The sequence below is a fragment of the Rhinoderma darwinii genome, chromosome 5 (genome assembly GCF_050947455.1).
Source record: "Rhinoderma darwinii isolate aRhiDar2 chromosome 5, aRhiDar2.hap1, whole genome shotgun sequence".
Classification (NCBI taxonomy): domain Eukaryota; kingdom Metazoa; phylum Chordata; class Amphibia; order Anura; family Rhinodermatidae; genus Rhinoderma; species Rhinoderma darwinii.
This window is the reverse complement of record NC_134691.1, coordinates 344,314,211-344,325,060: the sequence shown is the minus strand read 5'-3', so window position 1 is coordinate 344,325,060 and position 10,850 is coordinate 344,314,211.

The following is a 10,850-nucleotide window of genomic DNA, read 5'->3' as shown; positions in this document are numbered from 1 at the left end:
CTGGTAGTGTACCTTGATGACATACTGGTGTTTTCCAAGGACTGGTCCTCCCACATTGAGCATGTCAGGAAGGTGCTCCAGGTCCTTCGGGAAAACAAACTGTTTGCCAAAACCGAAAAATGTGTGTTTGGGGTACAGGAGATTCCATTTTTGGGTCAAATCCTCACTCCTCATGAATTCCGCATGGACCCCGCCAAGGTTCAGGCTGTGGCGGAATGGGTCCAACCTGCCTCCCTGAAGGCGTTACAGTGTTTTTTGGGGTTCGCTAATTATTACAGGAGATTTATTGCTAACTTCTCGGTCATCGCTAAGCCTCTTACGGACCTCACTCGCAAAGGTGCTAATCTCCTCCACTGGCCTCCTGAGGCTGTCCAGGCTTTTGAGGTCCTTAAGAAGTGCTTTGTCTCGGCCCCGGTGCTGGTTCAGCCCAACCAAATGGAGCCATTTATCGTGGAAGTTGACGCATCTGAGGTGGGAGTGGGGGCTGTCTTGTCCCAGGGTACCAGGTCCCTCACCCATCTCCGCCCCTGTGCTTACTTCTCCAGGAAGTTTTCGCCAACTGAAAGTAACTATGATATTGGCAACTGCGAACTCTTAGCCATTAAATGGGCATTTGAAGAGTGGCGCCACTTCCTGGAGGGGGCTAGGCACCAGGTAACGGTCCTTACCGACCACAAGAATCTGGTTTTCCTAGAATCTGCCCAGAGGCTAAACCCGAGACAAGCTCGATGGGCATTATTTTTTATCAGATTCAATTTTTTGGTTACCTATAGGGCTGGGTCTAAAAATATTAAGGCTGATGCACTGTTGCGTAGCTTCATGGCCAGCCCTCCTTCGGAGGAAGATCCTGCTTGTATTTTGCCTCCAGGTATAATCATTTCCTCGATCGATTCTGATTTAGTCTCTGATATTGCTGCTGATCAAGGTGCAGCTCCCGGGAACCTTCCTGAGAACAAGCTGTTTGTTCCCCTGCAATTCCGGCTAAGGGTACTTAGGGAAAATCATGACTCCGCACTATCTGGCCATCCAGGCATCCTGGGTACCAAACACCTCATTTCCAGAAATTATTGGTGGCCTGGGTTGCCTAAAGACGTTAAGGCCTACGTCGCCGCTTGTGAGGTTTGTGCTAGGTCCAAGACTCCCAGGTCCCGACCAGCGGGCTTACTGCGTTCGTTGCCCATTCCCCAGAGACCTTGGACACATATCTCCATGGATTTTATCACCGATTTGCCTCCATCCCAAGGCAAGTCGGTGGTGTGGGTGGTGGTGGACCGCTTCAGTAAGATGTGCCACTTTGTGCCCCTCAAGAAACTACCCAACGCCAAAATGTTGGCTACCTTGTTTGTCAAACACATCCTGCGTCTCCATGGGGTCCCTGTCAATATTGTTTCGGACAGAGGGGTACAATTTGTTTCATTGTTTTGGAGAGCCTTCTGTATGAAGTTGGGGATTGATCTGTCCTTCTCCTCTGCCTTCCATCCTGAAACCAATGGCCAAACGGAGAGGACTAATCAATCTCTAGAACAATACTTAAGGTGTTTTGTCTCTGACTGTCAATTTGATTGGGTCTCTTTCATTCCCCTCGCCGAATTTTCCCTTAATAACCGGGTCAGTAACTCGTCAGGGGTCTCTCCTTTTTTTTGTAATTTTGGGTTTAATCCACGATTCTCCTCCGTTTCACCTGGTAGTTCCAACAATCCCGAGGTAGAGGTCGTTCATCGGGAACTGTGCACAGTCTGGGCCCAGGTTCAGAAAAACCTAGAGGTGTCCCAGAGCGTACAAAAAACTCAGGCTGATAAAAAACGTTCTGATAACCCCCTGTTTATGGTCGGGGATCTGGTGTGGTTGTCGTCTAGGAACTTGCGTCTCAAGGTTCCATCCAAGAAGTTTGCTCCCCGGTTTATTGGGCCGTATAAGGTCATTGAGGTCCTCAATCCTGTCTCCTTCCGGCTGGAGTTACCCCCGTCTTTTCGGATACATGACGTGTTTCATGCCTCCCTCCTCAAACGCTGCTCCCCGTCCTTGGCTCCCTCGAGGAGACCTCCTGTTCCCATCCTCACCTCTGAGGGGGTGGAATTCGAGGTGGCCAGGATTGTGGACAGCAAGATGGTCCAAGGCTCCCTCCAGTACCTGGTCCATTGGAGAGGATACGGGCCCGAGGAGAGGACTTGGGTACCCACCCGGGATGTTCACGCTGGGGTATTGGTCAGGAGGTTCCACCTGCGTTTCCCCAGTAAGCCAGGTCCACTTAGAAAGGGTCCGGTGGCCCCTCATAAAAGGGGGGGTACTGTAAAGGATCTGCCAGGCACAGCTTCGGGGTTAACTCCCAGAACTAATCAGTCAGCACCTGAGAATACATCCCTGAGACTGACTCCTGCTTCCACCATTCAGGCTGGCAGGCTTAGGAGTGGGAGAGCCTATCGTAACCTGGCCAGACTCAGCTAGCTCCCGCCCTCGGTCTATTTAAGCCTGCACTTCCTGTCCCTCGGTGCTTGTGATTCTTTCCTTGTGGTTTCCTGGCCCAGCTACAGCTCCTGCTATTTTTGATCCTGCTCCACACTCCTGGCTTGACTCGGCTCGTTCACCACTCTGGTTGCTCACGGTGTTGCCGTGGGCAACGGCCCCTTTTCCTTGCTTGTGTTCCTTTGTATGTTTGTCGTGTTTGTCGTGTAGGCAGGGACAGAGTGGCGGGTATATTAGGGCTCACTTGTCCGTCTCCCTACCCCCTGCCATTACAGTTGTAGCCGTTGGACCCCACAGATCAGTTGTCTAATCAATATATTATATATATATATACACTACCGTTCAAAAGTTTAGGGTCACTTAGAAATTTCCTGATTTCTGAAAGAAAAGCTAAGTTTTTTTCAATGAAGATAACATTAGATTATTCAGAAATACACTCTATACATTGTTAAAGTGGTAAATGACTATTCTAGCTGCAAACGTCTGGTTTTTAATGCAATATCTACATAGGTGTATAGAGGCCCATTTCCAGCAACCATCACTCCAGTGTTCTAATGGCACATTGTGTTTGCTAACTGTGTTAGAAGGCTAATGGATGATTAGAAAACACTTGAAAACCCTTGTGCAATTATGTTAGCACCGCTGTAAACTGTTTTGCTGTTTAGAGGAGCTATAAAACTGACCTTCCTTGAAGCTAGTTCAGAATCTGGAGCATTACATTTGTGGGTTCGATTAAACTCTCCAAATGGCTAGAAAAAGAAAGCTTTCATGTGAAACTCGACAGTCTATTCTTGTTCTTAGAAATGAAGGCTATTCCATGCGAGAAATTGCCAAGAAACTGAAGATTTCCTACAACGGTGTGTACTACTCCCTTCAGAGGACAGCACACACAGGCTCTAACCAGAGTAGAAAGAGAAGTGGGAGGCCCCACTGCACAACTGAGCAACAAGACAAGTACATTAGAGTCTCTAGTTTGAGAAATAGACGCCTCACAGGTTCTCAATTGGCAGCTTCATTAAATAGTACCCGCAAACCGCCAGTGTCAACGTCTACAGTGAAGAGGCGACTCCGGGATGCTGGCCTTCAGGGCAGAGTGGCAAAGAAAAAGCCATATCTGAAACTGGCTAATAAAAGGAAAAGATTAATATGGGCAAAAGCACACAGACATTGGACAGAGGAAGATTGGGAAAAAGTGTTATGGACAGACAAATGGAAGTTTGAGGTGTTTGGATCACACAGAAGAACATTTGTGAGACACAGAACAACTGAAAAGATGCTGGAAGAGTGCCGGACGCCATCTGTCAAGCATGGTGGAGGTCATGTGATGGTCTGGGGTAAAGTGGGAGATTTGTACAAGGTAAGACGGATTTTGAATAAGGAAGGCGATCACTCCGCAACGCCATGCCATACCCTGTGGACAGCACTTGATTGGAGCCAATTTCATCCTACAACAGGACAATGACCCAAAGCACCTCCAAATGATGCAAGAACTATTTAGGGAAGAAGCCGGCAGCTGGTATTCTATCTGTAATGGAGTGGCCAGCGCAGTCACCAGATCTCAACCCCATAGAGCTGTTGTGGGAGCAGCTTGACCGTATGGTACGCAAGAAGTGCCCATCAAGCCAATCCAACTTGTGGGAGGGGCTTCTGGAGGCATGGGGTGAAATGTCTTCCAATTACCTCAGCAAATTAACAGCTAGAATGCCAAAGGTCTGCAATGCTGGAATTGCTGCAAATGGAGCATTCCAAGACCAAAGCAAAGTTTGAAGGAGAAAATTATTATTTCAAATAAACATCATTATTTCTAACCCTGTCAATGTCTTGACTATATTTTCTAGTCATTTTGCAACTCATTTGATAAATATAAGTGTGAGTTTTCATGAAAACACAAAATTGTCTGGGTGACCCCAAACTTTTGAATGGTAGTGTAGTTACATACTTATACATAGTTATACATAGTTACGTAGTTATATATAGTTATACATAGTTACGTAGTTATATATAGTTATACATAGTTGTACATAGTTATACATAGTTACTGTCACGGACACAGGGTATGTGGACCCACTAGGCCGCTCTGCCGTAGCGGGGAGGCAGCTGACCAGGTCACAGTCTATGCGAAAGTCAATGGCTGACAGTAAAGCTACGGTACCTGCAATAGTCCGGACGGTGGCTGTGGCTTCAGCACGGATGGAGGCTGATGCGGCAGGGGGCGCCAGACGTGGCGGGCAGTATCCGATGTAGCAGAAGACACTGGACGTGGCAGAAGACACTGGACGTGGCAGCAGACACTGGACGTGGCAGAAGACACTGGACGTGGCAAACGACACTGGATGTGGCAGAAGATACGACTCCAACGCTGGTAGGCACAGGAACTAGAACAATACAGAATACAGGAACGGGTAACAGGGCACGGGTAACAACTGGAACGGGGAAACACTAAGGGACCATTTGCGAGAGACTGGGATAGACTAACAACGCTCAGGCAAGGATCAGAAGGCCTGGGGCCTTCCTATAGACCAGGAAATCAGGGCAGTTGATGATGATGACGATCCTTTTGTGCGCGCGCTGGCCCTTTAAGGCCGTGCGCGAGCGAGCGCGCGCACCCTACGGGACACAGCAGGACGGAGCGGAAGTAAGCGCTGACGTCTCCTAGGAAGGAGACAGGGACCAGCGCTCACGGATCCATGACTGCGGGTGTTGGGGGGGTGAGTAAACCCGACGGCCCGCGGCCATGGACGCTACAGTTACATAGTTATACAGAGTTATACATAGTTACATAGTTATACAAAGTTACATAGTTATACATAGTTATACATAGTTATACATAGTTACATACTTACATAGTTATACATTGTTACATAGTGATACATAGCGATACATAGCGATACATAGTGATACATAGTTATACATAGTTACATAGTTATACATAGTTATACATAGTTATACATAGTTACATAGTTATACATAGTTATACATAGTTATACATAGTTATACATAGTTACATACTTACATAGTTATACATAGTTACATAGTGATACATAGTGATACATAGTTACATAGTTATACATAGTTACATAGTTATACATAGTTACATAGTTATACATCGTTACATAGTTACATAGTTATACATAGTTACATAGTTATACATAGTTGCATAGTTATACATAGTTACATAGTTATATATAGTTACATAGTTATACATAGTTATACAGTTATACATAGTTATACATAGTTACAAAGTTATACATAGTTGCATAGGTATACATAGTTACATAGTTATACATAGTTACACATAGTTACATAGTTATACATAGTTATACATAGTTACGCATAGTTGCATAGTTATACATAGTTACATAGTTATACACAGTTATACATAGTTATACATAGTCACATAGTTACATAGTTATACATAGTTACATAGTTACATAGTTATACATAGTTACATAGTTACACATAGTTACATAGTTATACATAGTTACACATAGTTACATAGTTACATAGTTATACATAGTTACATATAGTTACATAGTTACATAGTTATACATAGTTACATAGTTATACACAGTTATACATAGTCACATAGTTACATAGTTACATAGTTATACATAGTTACACATAGTTACATAGTTATACATAGTTACACATAGTTACACATAGTTACATAGTTATATAGTTATACATAGTCTCATAGTTACATAGTTATACATAGTTATATATGGTTACACAGTTATACATAGTTATACATAGTTACAAAGTTATACATAGTCTCATAGTTACTTAGTTATACATAGTTATACATAGTTATACATAGTTACATAGTTATACATAGTTACATAGTTATACATAGTTACATAGTTATACATAGTTACATAGTTATACACAGTTATACATAGTTACATAGTTATACATAGTCACATAGTCACATATAGTGCTGCCTATTCTTGTACGACTACAGGAGACTTGGAGCTGTGATCGAGCTCCCAGGGCGCACACCCACCATAACCTTGACTGGTGCTGCTGGATGGTGGACTTTCCACATAGTTACATAGTTATACATAGTTATATTTGGTTACATAGTTATACATAGTCACATAGTTACATAGTTATACATAGTTATACATAGTTACACATAGTTACATATAGTTACATAGTTATGCATAGTTATATAGTTATACATAGTTACATAGTTGCATAGTTATACATAGTTACATAGTTATACATAGTTACATAGGGATACATAGTTACATAGTTATACATAGTCTCATAGTTACTTAGTTATACATAGTTATACATAGTTACAAAGTTATACATAGTCTCATAGTTACTTAATTATACAGTTACATAGTTATACATAGTTACATAGTTATACATAGTTATACATAGTTATACATAGTTATACATAGTTATACATAGTTACACAGTTATACATAGTTATACATAATTAGATAGTTACATAGTTATACAGTTATACATAGTTACATAGTGATACATAGTTACATAGTGATACATAGTTACATAGTTATACATAGTCTCATAGTTTCTCAGTTATACATAGTTACATAGTTATACATAGTTATATAGTTATACATAGTTACATAGTTATACATAGTTACATAATTATACATAGTTATACATAGTTATACATAGTTATACAGTTATACAGTTATACATAGTTACATAGTTATACATAGTTACATAATTATACATAGTTACATAGTTATACATAGTTACATAGTTATACATAGTTATATAGTTATACATAAATACATAGTTATACAGTTATACATAAATACATAGTTATACATAGTTATACATATTTATACATAGTTACATAGTTACATAGTCACATAGTTATACATAGTTATACAGAGCTACATAGTTACATAGTTACACATAGTTACACATAGTTATACATAGTTATACATAGTTTCATAGTTATACATAGTTACATAGTTATACATAGTTACATATAGTTACAGTTAGACATATTTATACATAGTTACATAGTTACATAGTTATACATAGTTACATAGTTATGCATAGTTACATAGTTACATAGTTATACATAGTTACATATAGTTACATAGTTATACATAGTTACATAGTTATACATAGTTATACATAGTTACATATAGTTACATAGTTACATAGTTATACATAGTTACATAAAGTTACATAGTTATACATAGTTACATAGTTATACATAGTTACATATAGCTATACATAGTTATACATAGTTATACAGTTATACATAATTAGATAGTTACATAGTTATACATAGTTACATAGTTATACATAGTTACATAGTGATACATAGTTACATAGTGATACATAGTTACATAGTTATACATAGTTACATAGTTATACATAGTTATACATAGTTACATAGTTATACATAGTTACATAGTTATACATAGTTACATAGTTATACATAGTTATACATAGTTACATAGTTACATATAGTTACATAGTTATAAATAGTTACATAGTTATACATAGTTACATATAGTTACATAGTTATACATAGTTACATAGTTATACATAGTTATACATAGTTACATATAGTTACATAGTTACATAGTTATACATAGTTACATATAGTTACATAGTTATACATAGTTACATAGTTATACATAGTTACATAGTTATACATAGTTACATAGTTTATACACTCGAGAAAAAAGAGTCCAAAGTATCCAAATGTTTAAAGAAGTACAAAATCTTTATTGAAAAACATATAGGAATCTAAAATACAATATTTAACTGGGTCATCAAATAGAAGTACATTTTAATAAAATGGATACAGGTAATGCATGACATAAATAGAAGTTTAATACAAATAGTGTATAGTGTAGAAAAATCACTCTTAGAACAATATTCATATGAGTGAAAGTAAGTCAGGACAGAAAGACAGTTAAAAGTGAAAGTGAGATGTAAATACTCACAGTTCCTGTCTAAATAAATATACAGAGAGTCCTAGTTATCACTACAGCCTGACAAAGTCGTAGTCAACTGCTTACCCATATTCAGTGATGTAGTGGTATGACCCAGTGGCTAAAGTGCTGCTAGTTATACATAGTTACATAGTTACATAGTTTTACATAGTTATACATAGTTACATAGTTATACATAGTTACATAGTTATACATAGTTACATAGTTACATAGCTACATAGTTATACATAGTTACATAGTTATACATAGTTATACATAGTTACATAGTTATACATAGTTGCATAGTTACATAGTTATACATAGTTACATAGTTATACATAGTTATACATAGTTATACATAGTTACATACTTACATAGTTATACATAGTTACATAGTGATACATAGTGATACATAGTTACATAGTTATACATAGTTACATAGTTATACATAGTTACATAGTTATACATAGTTACATAGTTATACATCGTTACATAGTTACATAGTTATACATAGTTACATAGTTATACATAGTTGCATAGTTATACATAGTTACATAGTTATATATAGTTACATAGTTATACATAGTTATACAGTTATACATAGTTATACATAGTTACAAAGTTATACATAGTTGCATAGGTATACATAGTTACATAGTTATACATAGTTACACATAGTTACATAGTTATACATAGTTATACATAGTTACGCATAGTTGCATAGTTATACATAGTTACATAGTTATACACAGTTATACATAGTTATACATAGTCACATAGTTACATAGTTATACATAGTTACATAGTTACATAGTTATACATAGTTACATAGTTACACATAGTTACATAGTTATACATAGTTACACATAGTTACATAGTTACATAGTTATACATAGTTACATATAGTTACATAGTTACATAGTTATACATAGTTACATAGTTATACACAGTTATACATAGTCACATAGTTACATAGTTACATAGTTATACATAGTTACACATAGTTACATAGTTATACATAGTTACACATAGTTACACATAGTTACATAGTTATATAGTTATACATAGTCTCATAGTCACATAGTTATACATAGTTATATATGGTTACACAGTTATACATAGTTATACATAGTTACAAAGTTATACATAGTCTCATAGTTACTTAGTTATACATAGTTATACATAGTTATACATAGTTACATAGTTATACATAGTTACATAGTTATACATAGTTACATAGTTATACATAGTTACATAGTTATACACAGTTATACATAGTTACATAGTTATACATAGTCACATAGTCACATATAGTGCTGCCTATTCTTGTACGACTACAGGAGACTTGGAGCTGTGATCGAGCTCCCAGGGCGCACACCCACCATAACCTTGACTGGTGCTGCTGGATGGTGGACTTTCCACATAGTTACATAGTTATACATAGTTATATTTGGTTACATAGTTATACATAGTCACATAGTTACATAGTTATACATAGTTATACATAGTTACACATAGTTACATATAGTTACATAGTTATGCATAGTTATATAGTTATACATAGTTACATAGTTGCATAGTTATACATAGTTACATAGTTATACATAGTTACATAGGGATACATAGTTACATAGTTATACATAGTCTCATAGTTACTTAGTTATACATAGTTATACATAGTTACAAAGTTATACATAGTCTCATAGTTACTTAATTATACAGTTACATAGTTATACATAGTTACATAGTTATACATAGTTATACATAGTTATACATAGTTATACATAGTTATACATAGTTACACAGTTATACATAGTTATACATAATTAGATAGTTACATAGTTATACAGTTATACATAGTTACATAGTGATACATAGTTACATAGTGATACATAGTTACATAGTTATACATAGTCTCATAGTTTCTCAGTTATACATAGTTACATAGTTATACATAGTTATATAGTTATACATAGTTACATAGTTATACATAGTTACATAATTATACATAGTTATACATAGTTATACATAGTTATACAGTTATACAGTTATACATAGTTACATAGTTATACATAGTTACATAATTATACATAGTTACATAGTTATACATAGTTACATAGTTATACATAGTTATATAGTTATACATAAATACATAGTTATACAGTTATACATAAATACATAGTTATACATAGTTATACATATTTATACATAGTTACATAGTTACATAGTCACATAGTTATACATAGTTATACAGAGCTACATAGTTACATAGTTACACATAGTTACACATAGTTATACATAGTTACATAGTTATACATAGTTACATAGTTATACATAGTTACATAGTTACATATAGTTACATAGTTATACATATTTATACATAGTTACATAGTTATACATAGTTACATAGTTATGCATAGTTACATAGTTACATAGTTATACATAGTT